Source organism: Eubalaena glacialis, chromosome 14 (genome assembly GCF_028564815.1).
Source record: "Eubalaena glacialis isolate mEubGla1 chromosome 14, mEubGla1.1.hap2.+ XY, whole genome shotgun sequence".
Lineage (NCBI taxonomy): Eukaryota > Metazoa > Chordata > Mammalia > Artiodactyla > Balaenidae > Eubalaena > Eubalaena glacialis.
Genome location: NC_083729.1, coordinates 7,412,748 through 7,430,087, shown reverse-complemented (window position 1 = coordinate 7,430,087; position 17,340 = coordinate 7,412,748). Strand labels below are relative to the sequence as shown.

General features: G+C 49.8%; 1 protein-coding gene across 2 annotated transcripts in view; it reads right to left on the bottom strand.

Moving 5' to 3' along the window:
* The window catches only part of HPCAL1 (hippocalcin like 1), a 122,028-nt gene extending 105,018 nt beyond the window's left edge, over positions 1–17,010 (bottom strand). For both annotated transcript variants that reach the window (XM_061210448.1, XM_061210447.1), the window contains exon 1: positions 16,701–17,010. The gene's annotated coding sequence lies outside the window, so the exon portion shown is untranslated. The remainder of the gene's footprint in view (positions 1–16,700) is intronic.
* Positions 17,011–17,340: the final 330 nt, after the last annotated feature.

Here is a 17,340-nt window from a genome sequence, read left to right as displayed (position 1 = left end):
GTTGACTCCAGACCAGAGAAAGGAAAAGGGCAGAAGACTGGGAACTCAAATTCCACAAAGGAAACCAGAAAGACCCTGCTGTTTTAGGCGATCAAGTGTCAGGGGCAGCAGGATGTGAATAAAAAGACTGGTGATGATGATGAGGATGATGATGATAATAATGCTGATGATGGTGATGGGCCTTACATTCATATAGCACTTTAGAGTTTACAAGAGGTCTAATGGCTATTTTTACAACAATCCTGGGTGCTTCTATAATTCCCATTTCACAGATGAGGAAACAGATGCTCCAGGGCAGTGCCTGGCAGACCCAAGGGACTTGCGTGGAGAAGGTGAAGGTGGGAGGTGTTTGAGCCTCGGGGAGGAAAGCAGGATCGGGACAAAGTGATAGAGGTGACTTTTTTCCTTTAAAAAGAATGGTCTTGGGGTGGGGGAATGAATTGGGAGACTGGGATTGACATACATATACTACCATGTATAAAACAGATAACTAATGAGAACCTACTCAATGCTCTGTGGTGACCTAAATGGGAAGGAAATCCAAAAAGGAGGGGATATATGTATACATATAGCTGATTCACTTTGCTGTACAACAGAAACTAACACAACACTGTAAAGCAGCTATACTCCAACAAAAATTATTTCAAAAAAAAAAAAGAATGGTCTGTTCCCTATCCATTAGACGGTAAGGAAGTCAGGGCAGCATCAGGAAGAGACATCTCCAGTGTGCAGTTACCTCCAAACTGGAATCCAACCAGGCAGGATGTCCCTAAGCCCAGGGCACTTGGGGTCTGAAGGTTGTCTTCTTGTTCAGATCGCAGCATCCTCTACAGCTATGAGACCAAGCTCTCCGGTCAATTCACAGTGCACACAGAGGCCGGTGTCTGCCACTTTCTCAACGGCGCTGAAAGCCAACACAGCCACCAACTCTGTGCCACGCCCATGTACAGCCTCTTCAGGCTGTGACGAGCCCACTCGAGGTCCCCACCAGTTAACGAGTTTGTGCAAAACGGGCCGTCCAGCACAGCGGAGGGGCCGAAGGAGGCCTTTGCTCATGACCACCAACCCGCAGAAGGGGAGGAAAAGAGTGGATGTGCCTTTGCTGATGAAGTGACTGCAAAGAAGCACAGGGCGGGAGAGCGAGGCAGGGATGCCCACTGTGGGCCTCCAGCTGCTAATGTTGGGGGCGGGGGAGGCAGTCTGTCTCCATGGGGTTGGAGGATGCTGAAGCCGAACTGGATGAAGGGAGAAAGGAAACTGCCAGGTGTTCAACAAGACGCAGGAAGTGCAAAGATCTTTCTACACAGTTAACCATCAAGGGATTGCCTTTAGAAACTATTAGATGGAGAGGGACCCAAGCATAGGCATGAGTAGGATTTTTTTCTGTGTATAAAATCATGATAAGCAGACTGATAAAGCACTGTTCTACACTCTGGAAAATGCCTGTGGATAAGAACAGCTCAAACGAATCCGTTGCTGTGTCATCCCTCCAACAAGGCCCGGGGGCTCTCACCCCACGGACAGTGAGAGGCGTTCAAGGCCCCCTTGTGTGGCAGCGGCCAGCAGCGTAGGCCAGGGGAGGTCAGCCCAGGGTCCCTCCTTGGCTTCCTGCTGTCTTGGGTCGCAATCATAATATAAGCTCCACAAGGGCAGGTCCCCCAGCATCTTGTTCATCGTTGTATCCCCAGGCCCAGAGCCGGACTTGGCATACAATATAGAATTATTGAACTAACTTGTTGGACTGTACAGGGTAATCATCGTTCACACTAAAGAGAGCATTCCTGGCTTTATTCAAAGATTTTGTTCCAGCTGTTGTTTTGGGGTAGGTGTTCCTTCGATTCATTTTAAGCATTTTGGCAGGAAAGGTAGGGTTATGCGTGTTAAAAATTAAGCAAACAGAACGGAGGGCAAAATTATGTCAGAAATCCCTGTGTAAGTCAATAAAACAGAGGACCTTTGTTTAGAAAAATTTAATTCACATACACAGTTTCAGAAATATCACAGAAAGTGAGGTTTATTCCTTCTCCAGGACAACTGGGATACCCAAGAAACCAGTGGGACACACCCGGTCTCCATGGTAACCTACCTGTTTCCAGTGACAGGAGAGCTTCCTTCCCGCCTCCATGTGGAATCCCGCAATAAGCTAAGGACCCAGCTTTCAAAAATAACAATTTCTGAACACAGGGGCCATACTAATATTTTTAAAATATGGTTTCCTCATAGTGAAGATCCTGAAATAATTAACCAGATGTGTATGTAATTTTGCTGACAATTATATTTTCTTTCACAAGATCATAAATACAGACACTAGACTATAAAGATATGATTTTTTTTAAATTTCTAATTCAAGAGACTATGAGCAGGCACTGAGCTAGTAGCAAAGGCAACCTCTGATTTATCACATTTTATAGCAATATTATTTGCCTGGAGAGACAGCCCAGCCCCCAAGCATCCCTCTCCTTCATTCACTCTGAAATTAATCTTTCCTATTAGCCAATTTCTCTTATGGCTGGCTCTGCCTTCATAACTTTCCACTGCTGACTCAATATCCTGGACTCAGACAGATTAAACCTCTGCAAAACGACAGGAATAACAGCCTAAGAAGCCTTTGGAGGAATGCCACCAAAAGTCAGGCACGGCCCTAACAAGGGCTGAGATGGCCCTGCTCACCAGCCGGTAAATAAATATAGTCAACCCAACATAAGCCCAAGATCAACCCAAGGTCAACCCAAGTCAACCCAACATCAACCCAAGTTCAAGGCAGGAGCAGACAGGCAGCGGGGAAGGATCACCCTCAGAAGTCCTTCAATTTGCAGGAGCTGAAGACCAGCAGTTCCACTCTGGGGGAGTCAGGAAGGAAGGGCTGGGATGGGATGGGAAACCAAAAAAGTTATTTTCAAAAAGGGAGCTAAAAAACATCAGCCTGAGAGACAAACAGTAAGGAGATTATTCCTGGAAGAGGGCCACTGCGCGATCACTCAGTGATGAGAATACAGAAGGAAAAGCAGGGGTAGGTGGTCCGAGGACGTCAAACCACCTCATTAAAAGACCCAATGTCAACACAGCAGGAGCCGCGAAGCCTCCTTCCAGGTCAAGAAACAAAGTGAACGCCCAAAGGGAAGCAAACAAAACAGAAGAAGCACATCCTAGATCATAAACAAACTCTACCCCTGCCATGTTGAAATGGCGAATTTCTTGGAAGACTTGGAACATTTTTTTTTTATATCCAAGTTAATAGAGTTACTCAGTATTGAATTTAGATGAGATTAACAAATTCTAACAATGTAGCATGATAAATTTCCATTAATTCAAATCATCACAAGTATGGAATTTATGGGTTCCAGCCAGTCTGCCTATAAAAAGAAAGTTTGCTAAGCAAATTAAGAGGATAAACAAGGTTATCAGAGGAATGCGTTCTTGGGGCTCCTTTTTAAAACCTTCTTGTTTTCCTAATTGCAAAACTAATACATTCCCGTGGGTGAAAATTTAGAATGTAGAGCAATATGAAAAAGCAGAAAAGAGAAACCACTCATGATCCCCTCAGACTCAACTGCTAACAGTTCGGTATATTTCCTTCCCATCTATTTTCTCTGACCCTTTTTTCCCTCCCTATCTAGTTCTACATCTTGCTTTTCAGCCCCATATTTAAGAGACACGTTTAAATTGCTTATTTTCAACCCCTTTAGCAAATACTTACTAGCTTACTGCCAGAAATATGTTCATTTCAAAGAATTCTTAGTAACTCATTAAAAAGACCAATTTGAGGTGAAAGCTGGTCAGGAGTTTGCATCAATACATATACTTTTGTCTGAAAATAATACAATTACTTATCTTCTACAAAACTCCCTAATTCTGACTTTTCTCTGGTTCACAATTAGTCAAAACAAGAAGTTCAGTCCACCAGTTTCTTAGATCGTGAGCGGCATGACCTCCCAGAAAAAACAGAAGTGCCCCATTACACCGAGGAAGGCAACATCTACATCCTCTACGCTGGCTTTTCTTGCCAGATTGTCCTCTTAAAGGAATTGTAAACATGGGACTTCCCTGGTGGCACAGTGGCTAAGGCTCCGCGCTTCCAATGCAGGGGGCCTGGGTTCGATCCCTGGTCAGGGAACTAGATCCCACACGCATGCCGCAACTAAGCATTCACATGCCGCAACTAAGGAGCTGGCGAGCCGCAACTAAGGAGCCCACGTGCTGTAACTAATGAGCCGGCGAGCCGCAACTAAGGATCCCGCCTGCTGCAACTAAGACCCAGTGCAACCAAATAAATAAATAAATAATTTTTTTAAAAAAAAGGAATCGGGGGCTTCCCTGGTGGCGCAGTGGTTGGGAATCTGCCTGCTAATGCAGGGGACACGGGTTCGCGCCCTGGTCTGGGAAGATCCCACATGTCGCGGAGCAACTGGGCCCGTGAGCCACAACTACTGAGCCTGCGCGTCTGGAGCTTGTGCTCCGCAATGAGAGAGGCCGCGATAGTGAGAGGCCCGCGCACCGCGATTAAGTGTGGCCCCCGCTTGCCGCAACTAGAGAAAGCCCTAGCACAGAAACGAAGACCCAACATAGCAATCAATCAATCAATCTTTAAAAAAAAAAAAAAAAAAAAAAGGAATCGTAAACAGCTTCTAAGTGAGGCTCTCGGATCTAGAGCCTAAGATCTCAGCTCAACTGCCAACCTGCTTCTGTGCTCCCACAGCGAATACCCCAAGGAAATCACACTCCTCCTTGGTACCAGGAGTCCCTGTCTTCTTAATCTCAGCTTCCTTAAGACATAGCCCATCCCTGGCACAGGAAGTTATAAGAAGGCACTGAATGGACGGATGGGTGGATGAAACACACAAAGGTCATCCCCCTAAGTTCAGTACCCTCTGCCCTACCCCTTCCTTCTAGTCTGTGCTCCACAAATTTGTTCCTCAACATTATCACTCTCTTCTGAATTGTGATGCCAGCTCTTCAGATGGCAGTTGCATCTGTGTTTCGTAAGAGGTTCATTTTTTTGTTGCAGTCAGTTTAGCTATGCAAATTCTCTCTATGCTTTATGTTGGATGTGCCCTACAACTCAAATTTACTTTTTTTTTTTTTTGGCCACTCCGCGTGGCATGTGGGATCTTACTTCCCCAACCAGGCATCAAACCTGCACCCCCTGCAGTGGAGGCGAGGAGTCTTAACCACTGGACCGCCAAGGAAGCCCCTCAAGTTTACAATTTTAAGCATTTTTCCTGGCTTGTAGAGCTGACAGAGAATTTACAGGTTATCTAGCCCTGAGCTGCATTTGACAAATGAGGAAACTGAGATCTGGGGAGGAAAAGCCGCCCATGCCAAGTGAAACCAGACATTCATAACAGGAGGGCAGTCACTCCACCAGCCCATAACGTCGTGATGCTTTCCAGGCCACTGTCCTGCAATTTTCATGAACGCGTAAAACACTCACCACCAGTGACAGCACAGGAAACAGCATTAGTGCACTGAACCGCACAGTCGCACATTCAGGACTGCAAAGCAAGCCCCTTAGCTGAGGTGCTAAGTTTTAAATTATTCAATTCACTCACCATCCTACAGTTGAGAGAAGAGGATGGTGGTTTGGCCACACACCTGGACATCCACTGAGTCGCAGGCTCAGTGCCAGGAATGCGGGGCCACGGAGGAGAAATCCACAGGGGCCCCATATGCAAAGAGGCCCACTGCCCTGGGAGAGGCAGAGGAGCTCAGTCCCCAACCTGCTAGGTCAGGCCCTAGAGAGGCGCATCAGCAAAGGGCCTGGAGAATACGGCCAGGAGCCCAATCTGTCCTCCCTGGGGGGGACAAAGGTGACAATGGCTCCCCCCTGGGCCTGAAAGAATGGGTGGTGAATTAGCCAGCGTTCTCCAGATAAAGAGACATATGCAAATACAGGATACGCATATATCTTATATCTTGTGTGTGTGTGTGTATACACACACACACATATATATACATACACACACACACATACGGTAGTCCCCCCTTATCCGAGAGGGATACGTTCCAAGACCCCCAGTGGATGCCTAAAACCACAGACAGTACTGAACCCTATATTGCTATATTTTTTTCCTGTACATACATACCTATGATAACGTTTAAACTATAAATTAGGCACAGTAAGAGATTAACAACAATAATAATAAAATAGAACAATTATAACAATTTACTGTAATAAAAGTTATATGAATATGGTCTCTCTCTCAAAATAGCATACTGTACCATTCTCATCCTTCTTATGATGACATGAGATGATAAAAGGCCTACATGATGAGATAAAGTGAGGTGAATGACGTACGCATTGCGATGTTATGTTAGGCTTCTACTGACCTTCTGATGATACGTCAGGAGGATCATCTGCTTTGGGGATCCTGGATCACTTGAGCCATGAAGATGTTGACGGTTGGATGTCAGGAGCAGATGATATTGATGGTTGGGGATCCCAGGGGGATGAAGTGGGACAGTGTGATATTTCGTTATGCTACTCAGAACATCACAAAATTTTATTTTATTTTATTTTTTTCTTTTTTTAACATCTTTATTGGAGTATCATTGCTTTACAGTGGTGTGTTAGTTGCTGCTGTATAACAAAGTGAATCAGCTATACATATACATATGTCCCCATCCATATCCCCGCCATCTTGCGTCTCCCTCCCACCCTCCCTATCCCACCCTTCTAGGTGGTCACAAAGCACCGGGCTGATCTCCCTGTACCATGCGGCTGCTTCCCACTCACTATCTATTTTACATTTGGTAGTGTATATATGTCCATGCCACTCTCTCACTTCGTCCCAGCTTACCCTTCCCCCTCCCCGTGTCCTCAAGTCCATTCTCTATGTCTGCGTCTTTATTCCTGTCCTGCCCCTAGGTTCTTCAGAACCTTTTTTTTTTTTTTTAAGATTCCATATATATGTGTTAGCATACGGTATTTGTTTTTCTCTTGCTGACTTACTTCACTCTGTATGACAGTCTCTAGGTCCATCCACGTCACTACAAATAACTCAATTTCATTTCTTTTTATGGCTGAGTAATACTCCATTGTATATATGTGCCACATCCTCTTTATCCATTCATCTGTTCATGGATACTTAGGTTGCTTCCATGTCCTGGTTATTGTAAATAGTGCTGCAATGAACATTGTGGTACATGACTCTTTCTGAATTATGGTTTTCTCAGGGTATATGCCCATTAGTGGGATTGCTGGGTCGTATGGTAGTTCTATTTTCAGTTTTTTGAGGAACCTCCATACTGTTCTCCCATCGCAAAATTTTAAACTTAGGAATTATTTCTAGAATTTTCCATTTAACATTTTTGGACCACAGTTGAGCACAGGTAATTGAAACCGTGGAAAGTGAAACCACCGATAAGGGGGGACTACTGTATATACATATATAGATAGATTTATTACAGAAATTGGCTCACACAATTTGAGGCCAAGACGTCCTACAAGCTGGAGAACCAAGAAAGCCAGCGGTGTATGTCCCAGTTCACGTCCAAAGAACCAGGAACACTGAAGTCCAAGGACAGGAGAAGATACATGTCCTAGCTCAAGAGAAAGAGCCAATTTCTCCTTCCTCTGCCTTTCTGTTCTACTCAGGCCCTCAATGGATTAGATGACACCCATCCACAATGGTGAGGGCAATCTTCTTTACTCTGTCTACTGAACCAAATGCTAATTTCTTTCAGAGACACCCTCACAGACATACCCATACATCCCATACATAATGGTTTACCAGCTACCTGGGCATCCCTTAGCCCTGTCACATAAAATTAAAAAATAAAATTTTATCTGACACATAAAATTAATCATCACAGGTGAGATTTGTCCAAGAATCTTACAGATTAGTTATTCTCATGAGGCCACTTGCAGAGTAACATTCCATCATCCACCCATTTGGGTCCTCTGTGCCTACCACCACCCTGTCGTAACTCCCCTCATGACCCCCTTAACACTAGGGGGCATCCCCCCAAAGAACAGCTAATTCAGCAGAAATGGGCTATGTGATGCAGTAGCCAAAGTTTGGGAAGCAATGCTGAGACTGAATGATGATGACGGTGACCATGATGATGGCTATAGTGATGCTAGTGATGGTGATAGTGATGATGAGGATGACAATGATGGTAACTAACAGTGATGGGCGATGATGAGGATGATGTGGTTGTACTGGAAAGCCAGCAACTGGCCCAGGACAACACACAGGGGGAAGTAGTTACAGTGGAAGGAACACAGTGAGACCTTTACACTGCTTGAGAGTCCCTGGCCCCGAGGACCTGGAGTCCCTTACCTGTGCTACACCTCCCCTGCCCCACCCCCACCAACAATGTTGAAAATAATTCCCAAATGCACAAGCTTTCACTTTACAGCTAACTCTGAGAACAGTCAGCCAGGCCATATTGTCTTTAGGTCAGGTAAAAGCACATCACCAGGAATGTAGGCTAATAAAAGCAATAATCCTTTATCCTGTCTTTAGAGAGAAAGAAGAGAAAAAAAGCCATCCCCAGAGAATAAGAATGCCAAAGTTCTGGCATGAAGGAAAGCCAGGACTTAGCATCTGTCCAAGGCCTGTTTCTACCTTTACTCACCAGGAAGGAGAAACACACCCAAACGAGCCGGAGCAGCCAGCACGGCCGGGCTCCCACCCCTGGAGGCTGAGCCAGGCAGCCCAGGCTGCGTCACAAAGCGTGGCACTGGCACCGCACGACTGAGGGATTTTTAATAAAGCCTCATTCCTGCCGCCGCCGCCGCCCCACGCTCTGGCGAGGGCTGAGAGCGAGAGAGGGGGCGAGCCCGCCCCCAGTCCTGCCCCTCAGGGGACCCCCCACCGGCTCACTCAGCCACGCCCGTAAATACAGAAAATGGCACGACATTGGAAACGACTGTCTTTAAACCCAGGTGATTGATTTGGAGAGGTCCTCACTTCCCTCCAAAAGTGGATTACAGCGCAGCAGAGAGAAAGGATGGGAGTGACAGGGAAGGGTGGGGAGCTGTCGTCAATTCTGTTTTCTGGAAACGTCTGTTAAATGCACAGGAAGGAAGCAGAGACCCGAGCATTTTGCTGCTGGAGGGAAAACAGCACTGCGATCCACACATACGGCTGCTCAGAATCATAACTCTGCCAATGTTGCCAGGAGCCCCCCTTCAGCCCATTGGCACCCACGCATCCAAACTAATAAACGCTTTCCAAGTGCCCAAGGGGGGAGGGGATTAGGGGGTCTGGGCCTCCTAATCTCTGAGGAATAACCCACAGGTCTCTCTCTAGTTGCCGCCCCCCCAGGTTCAGGGTCAGTGTGGCTGCATCAGGGACCCTGAGCGACGCTTTGCAGGAGATGAGAGCTGGGACAATCCAACACGGCAGCTCCCCAAACTCCAAATCATGACCCTCCCGGCTCCCTTCCAGGACCCTTGGCACACACATATTCACAGGCTCTCATGTCACGTGCCTTGCTGCTACAGTCTGGGTCAAAATATGCCTAATAAACCTGAATTTGAAAAGAAACACTTATTGCTGAGGAAGCCATGCAGCAGCCTCCATTTCCGCAGACATGTGACCAGCCAGACTCAACTGGGTCCTCTACATCCAGGTTTCATGAGATTGTCTGATGGGGGCCCAGAACCCCTTTTCTCACATGAGCAAACTCAGAAAGGGTCACTCAGCCAATAAACAACAGAGCAGAGACTGACTGGAACCCTGGTCTGCCTGACCCCATCCCTGGTCTTTCCCCTGGGATATTCTGAAAAATAGGGTCCAACAACCCCAATCCTTCAGGAAGAAACAAGACACTCTCAGTGTCCGCGGTGAAAGTTCTCTGCATCAGTGAGTGGTAGAGACCATTTGTGACCTGGTGGTCTACACACCAGACCCAAATCGACCTATATACACTGGGTATACAATTTCTGTGTCTCAGGCTGCACATTTGTAAAATGGGATCTCCTCCCCTGCTACTTTCCTCAAAGAACAAAACTGACACAAGAGGGGACTTCCCTGGCGGCGCAGGGGTTAGGAATCCGTCTGCCAGTGCAGGGGACACGGGTTCGAGCCCTGGTCTGGGAAGATCCCACATGCCGCGGAGCAACTAAGCCCGAGCGCCACAACTACGGAGCCTGCGTGGCCTAGTGCCCGTGCTCCGAAACAAGAGAAGCCACCGCAATGACAAGCCCGCACACCACAACGAAGAGTAGCCCCCACTCGCCACAACTAGAGAAAACCTGCGCTCAGCAACGAAGACCCAACGCAGCCAAAAATAAATAAAATTAATTAATTAAAAGAAAAATGACACAGGAAGAGACTTCTGAAACGCACAATGTATGGAGGCGCATGCACCCCCTCCCTCCCCCAGGGCCTTCCTCCACATCTATTGACCAAGAAACCTCTCTGCACGTCCACACACTTAAACTGAGTCACTCCTACCAGGCCAAGCACTGGGGCAAAGGAAGCTGCGCCCTGTACCACTCATGCCCTCAAAGGAATTTACATTGCCTGGGAGGTGATGGCAGGAAAAGCCACAGAAGGGCATCTCCTTACTACCTAATAGGTGTGGAAGAGAAGGTTTAATTCTTGCTTCTTCTACTATCTACCAATGGCTTTGGGCTACTTATTTTGCCCTGGGCATCCTCCACGTTTTCATTTTAAAAAATGGGTTTGATCCCATTTGCCTCACATGTTCCTGCTGAAACAAGATAATGTAGCAGGGCCTCACAACACAGTTACACACCCTGTACTTTAAATTCCAACACTTTGCTGGATACTCAGGAGTTCACAAAAGAAACGTGAGGGAGGCAACTTCAGTTAGTCCGGCCAACATGCTCTGGGCATCCCAGGTGCCCGGCGCTGTGCTAGGTGACAGATGAGGGGCCAGTAAGACCTGAGGCTCTTTCAAAGAGCTCCCCAACCCACAGGGAGACAGCACTGGCTACTTTAGCAGCCTGAGGGAGAAGCCAGTTCTAACTGGAAGACTCCAGGAAGGCCTCCCAGAGGGGACCCTTGAGCCAAATCTATAAAAGGAACCAGAGGAAGAAAAGGCAAATCTAGACACAGAAAGCCGGAGGGTAGTTGCCCGGGGCCAGGGGTGGGAACAGGGAGTGACAGCTAATGGGCACGAGGGAGCCTTCCGGGGCCGAGGAAAACGCTCTAAAACTGGATTGTGGTGACAGTTGCACAACTCTGTAAGTTTACTGAAAAGTATCGAATAATAGTTTTTTTTGTTTGTTTTTTTTTTTTTGGCCACGCTGTGCAGCATACGGGATCTTAGTTCCCCATCAGAGATAGAACCTTCACCCGCGGCAGTGAAACCTCAGAGTCCTAACCACTGGACCACCAGGGAAGTCCCATCTAATAATACACTTTTTTTTTTTTTTGGCTGCGTTGGGTCTTCGTTGCTGCGCGCGGGCTTTCTCTAGTTGCGGCGAGCTGGGGCTACTCTTCGTTGCGGTGCACAGGCTTCTCTTGTTGCGGAGCACGGGCTCTAGGCACACGGGCTTCAGTAATTGTGGCACACTGGCTCAGCAGTCGTGGCTCGCAGGCTCTAGAGCGCAGGCTCAGTAGCTGTGGCGCACGGGCTTAGTTGCTCTGCAGCATGTGGGATCTTCCCGGACCAGGGCTCGAACCCGTGTCCCCTGCATTGGCAGGTGGATTCTCAACCACTGCGCCATCAGGGAAGTCCTACTAATACACTTTAAATGGGTACACTCTGTGGTATATGAATTACACCTCAATAAAGCTGTTAATTGAAAAAAAATTTTTTAAAGATCAAGTAGGAGTTTAGTGGATCAAGTCTGGCTGGGAGAGAAGAAAGACGCTGTGCCCACCTGCCTGGCCTCACCCTCACTGTCCCACCTCCAGCCGCTCCACTCCCCCACCTCCCTCCAGACACCTCCTCCCGAGGCTTTTCCCCAGGCCCGGGCCGGGGTGGGAGCAATTCCACCAGCTCACTAGATGTTCTCCCCACCCCCAGCCAAGACCAAGCTCTCAGGGGCAGGGATGAAGCCCGTGCCCAGCTTTCGGAGCCCAGCTTGAAGCAAGGCCACAGTAGGTGTTCAGAAGAAGTTAGTGAGGAAGAGAATGAACCGGGGGGTTGGGGGGCGGGTGGAAAGGGACAGGATGAAATGGAAGCCGAGCTCCAGGCTAAGGGATGAGGCTTTGCTGGGCGTTGGGAAGAAGAGGCGTGGGGATGGGGAGGAGGGCTGGGCAGCAGAGGTCTGACCCATTAGATGGGTGGGGAAATGGGGGAAGGGCAGGGGGCGGTGGACTCTGGGCTCTGCTTTGACGTGTAGTAGCACGGAGCACACACACAGCACTGGGCCAGGGTGGTGGGAGAGCTCACTGTCAGTGCACAGACGTGACAGCAGGTGCCTGACCAAGGGGACACACAGCAAGGGAAGACTTCGGCTAGGGCAACAGGGTATTCAGGCAATCAGGGAAGACTTTCAAGAGGGGAACTGCATACCTGCAAAAGCTTTTTTCCTGTGTCCAAGACCATGGCTGCTTTATCCAAAGAGTCAGAATTTAACAATCCTGAGTATTCCTTAATCAAGGGTCAGAAACCCATCACTAGCTCCTCAAAGAAGACTTCTCATCTAACGAGGCAGGTGAGGCTGATGCCAGCACCCCTACTCCAGTCTTCTGGCTTCCTGCCAGCCTGGGTTGTACTAAGACTCTAAAAAGAGACAAATATCCAGAAAACACAGCTACTGGATTAGCAAGCAGGGGTCTAGGGGTAGGGTGCACTGGGCTTATAAATGAAAATGTAAAGGTAAAAGAAGGCATCTTTGCTGCCCTGATGCAGGCGGGGGAGGGAGCCTGAGGCCTCTCAGAAAGTGTCTTTAGTTAGTCACGTGTCATGAACGCAAAGATATGAAGCATTGCCTCTGAAATTCAATTCGACTTGAAATGACATGGCCGAGGCAAGGCTCTCTTAAAGGATTCACTGAGCTTTTCAGATGATTTTTTTCTTTTTAATTCTTTAGACTTGCACCTTGCTCAGTGCCTAAGAAATGTTCCACCTGTCAAACTGTATTGATTACCTGAAGTTACATTAAACCCACACCAGTAGATTCCAACGGATTTTTTTCTTTTTGGTGGAAAGTGATTTGAAAGAAAGAGTTTTTTCCATGGGGCAAGTGGCACCGAGAGGCCCTAAGCCCGCTCTGCTATTTCCATATACAATTACCCTCTGTCATCCCCTGATTAGAAACTCAACCCAAAGGGAAGAAGACAAGAGCCACATGAGATGCACAGATGTGCAGACTTGCGTGTGGGCATGAAAACATGAAAGGAACCCAACGAGACTGTGGGATAATGGTGAGTCCTAAAGTAGAGCATGATTAAGCCTCCAAGTGCCCTCCTTCCCCAAGCACAACGACATCAGGGGCTGACAAACTAGCAAAACACACATAATCCCCCATCAAGTCCGGGCTGGCAACTCATAAATTGGAAGCATTATCCTGCAAAAAACAAGCACTGTTTAGGGCTTGCTGGAATGCTAAATTCTAATACAAACCCAATCCCCAACCTAGATAAAATTTTGGCTGCCAAGAAGCTTGCTATCTGGTGCCAAATAAACTCTGGGGCTCCTTATTAGTACCCTGGATTATCAGATCTTGGCACTCTACTACTTCCAAGTGGCAATGCAAGGTCTTAGAGTAAGTCTGGGGGAGGCCTGTGGGAATAAGCAGAACACAGACTACCCTGAGGGACGAACACTCACCATGGTGTTTTTTGTTTTTAAAGATTTTTTTTTTTTTGATGTGGACCATTTTTAAAGACTTCATTGAATTTGTTGCAATACTGCTTCTGTTTTATGTTTTGGTTTTCTGGCCGCGAGAAAACCGTGGGATCACCGCGGGATCTTAGCTCCCCGACCAGGGATCAAACCCTCACCCCCTGCATTGGAAGGCGAGGTCTTAACCACTGGACCACCGGGGAAGTCCCTCATCACGGTGTTTTATGTGAATGGTGACCTTGGAATTGTGCACACAGAGCCCTGAAAAGAGGGGGGTGCCAGCCCCAGATGATAGCACTACCTCTTTACCAAATGAAACTCCACAGCAGCTCCAATAGAAATGGGGCTTGGTGAGTGCAAGGCCCAGGCTGGGGAGTGTGGGCCAACGGGGGCCCACTCCTTGCCCTTCTGTCGCTTGTATTTCTAATTCTGCACAGCCCTGTGGCCAGAAAGGGACATTAGGACAAATTCTGAAGGAATTCATCCAAGCTTTTTATTTCTCTAGAGTCTCTCTCTAGAAGGGCTTATTGGAAATGAATGGGTCATTGGCTAGAGTTGGGGCAAATCTTTGTTCTTCTGGGGTTTTGACTTATTCTTGTTTCTCCACAAGAAGATGACCTTCCGGGCATCTGATTCCCAAAGCCAGGTCTCCCAAATTATTATCGCACGTTGACATCTATTTTCCAACTTACAAAAATCGGAATGCAAATGGAGCAGGCAAGGCGAGAACATGGCACCACGTCCCACGGCAAACCGGAGGCAGAGCCCCTGGCCCTTCCCTCTGGCACATTATCCAATAAAACCTCAAGAGCTCGGTAATTATAGGCGCTTTCAAAAGTGAAACAGAAATAGATCTAGGGCCAAGACACTGGTTTCCTTAAGGCAAAGGGCTGGTTTTAACTAGGGGGAAAAAAATCCCAGCTTTTGGTCTGTCTTCTGAGCAGAGAAAGTCAGACTGAATTTTTTAAAATATTATTATTGAATTGGATTATGGGGAAGAGAATAGGATTCAGATCAAGAGCCTTCTCTCCTCAAGGATATAAAATCATTTTATGAAACACGAAAAGCAGGTTCCATTCTAAGTATGCTCCTGACACCAAATCAGGATAACAAATTAGCTTATTCGTTCCCCTGACCTGCAATCACTGTTGAGATCTCAGGGCTTCGGTCCTGGTGGAAGACAAACCAGAGGTTTCTGCTACTGTGTCATAAAAGTCTGAACAAGCTTCCTTGAGAACACCAACCGGGAGCATCTGATACTTAGAAAGGCACCTAGACCCAAACGCGGGCCCTGCCCACTCCATGCCAGTGCTTCATTTTAACAACCTCATGTACCATGAGGTCAGCTGCTCCCTTGGCAAAGGGTTTTTTTTTTTCCTACCGGGAAGGGTCCTGAGAGGAAGAAACCAGAGATGGAGGAAAGGAGTCACTGGCTGTGGCAGAAGGCGGCAGAGCAGCCCTGGCCAGCTCACCCTGCTGGGTCTGAGCAAGCGCTGTGGTGCTGCTGGCAGGACTCCGCCAGAGAGAGAATCGTGGTTAGAGCTGTGTGCACATTCACTGCAGTTCAATGAGTAGTAGGTTTGAAACTAAACAATTTAAAAATTAAGGCGTGGGACTAGGATGCAGACCCTCAGCCTCCTGCGTAAGGCTGATCAAAGGGACAGGGGATTGCCGTTGATGGGGGTGGGGGGCGGTGGTATCCAGAGAGTGTTCAATGCCAGGGCCTAAGGCAGGACTCGCCGTCCCGGCAATCATGCTCCTCTAGGGGGAATCGATGTTGGCGGGGAGGAAAAGGGGGCAGCCTTCGGCGTGACCAGGCCTGGCCAGGGTGCCCTGGGAGCCCGAGATCCGTCTCTGCGGGGAGCGCCACTTCACACCGGGGCTCTCAGATTGCAGATGTGCACGCCCCGGGGACTAGGCACTTGTTGAACAAAAGGGCTCCTGACTTCCGCAGCCTCTGCCTTCGGCCAGGAGAGGGACCCCCGCTCGGGCGCCGGAGCCTTCGCAGCTAGAGAAGGGCCGGCGCCCCGCGCTGCGCGCTACTGCACCTTCGAGGCGGCGCCGCCTGGGAGCTGCGGCGGGGAGGCGGCGCAGCAGGCAGCCTAAACTTTCTCGAATCTCGGAGCTTCATGGTTAAGTTAGGACGGCGAGTGAGGCACAAAACACGCGCGGGGTGGCGGGGGGGGGTGTAAGAGTCCCACCCACGATAAAGAAAACAAAAGGATTTTTTAAAAGAGAGACGCTAATCCAATTAACATTAACACCTACTATGTGCCAGGCACTGGGCCGAGAGCTATCTTTAGTGGTTCTCATTTTAACCGTCACGACAGACCCCGAGGGAGGAACTGTCCCCATTTGATAAAACCGCGACCCGGGAAGGTGGCGTGTCGGGCCCAGGTCGCAGTGCGAGTCACGGCGATGCCAGGGCTCCTAACTCCGCAGCAGGGCTCTGTACGTCGCCCCTCCGCCTGGGGAAGAGGGAGCAGATGGCCGCCGCGAGGGCCCCCTCCCCAGGCGACTCACGTGGGCCGCGCGGACCTGTCCCCGGGCAGGGCTAGCCCCCTCGGATCCCAGCTATCCTCCGGGGCTCTGTACTCCGTCCGCACTGGGCCGGCCGGCCGGGACCCCGGGCTCCGCGCTCGAGGTGGACCGCCCACGCCCACCCTGCCACACGCGCCTCACGCACAGCCGCTCACACACGACACGCTCCCCGCCCCGGTCCCCACCAGCAACTGCGCCCCGACACACAATTCCACAAACGCAGCCCCAAATGTGCACATCGAACTGCACACACGGATCCCCACGAGGACACGCCATTCCAGGGACACACCACCGTACTCAGTCACCCACAACTCCACCGCGCAGAGAAACACAATCACCCCTCAACACACACACGCACACACACACGCAGAGAGCCCGATCGCAGCGCACGCCGGTGCACACGCCCGTACTCCCCGCAACCCCGCAGCCCGCCCCTTTCCTACCTGCTCCGTCGCAGGGCGCGATCCGCCGGCTCCCCGAGCCCAAGTTCCGAGCCACCGGCGCTGGGGAGAGCGCGGGCCGCTCTGAGGGGCGAGCGCACCGAGGCCGGAAAGGGTGCCTAGGAGCGCGGGCCTCCGTGAGTCCGCAGCCGCCGCGCCGGCCCTGCGCTCATCTCCTCCCAGAAAGACAAAAGGAAGCCGGCAGTGAGGGAGAGAGCGAAGTGGAGGTACCCGCCAGTCCGCCGATCCGCCAGTCCGCCGTCTGCAGTCGCCGCGGCCCGCCTGCCAGACCGGGGAAGGAAGGGACGCGAAGGCGGGGCCCGGAGGCGGGGCACGCGGCCGGGGCGGGAGCTCAAGTTTCCTGCGGACCCGCCCCCGCCTCGACCACGCCCCAATTTAGCCCCACCCATCAACCCACTCAGGTCACGCCCCCGGCCCTAACCACGCCCCCAGATGGCCTTGCAGCGCCCGGCCGCCGCTCTTCCAACGCCGGCCCCTTGCCCCTCTCTAGCGCACTCTGCCCGGCTGAGGCCTTGTCCCGGTCTCAGCCCCGCCTGGATCTCGGGGCAGGGGCGGGGCCAAGCACCGGCTCCGCCTCCCTAACCTTTGGCCTCTGGCCTGAGGGTGTGGGAGAGGCCTGGAG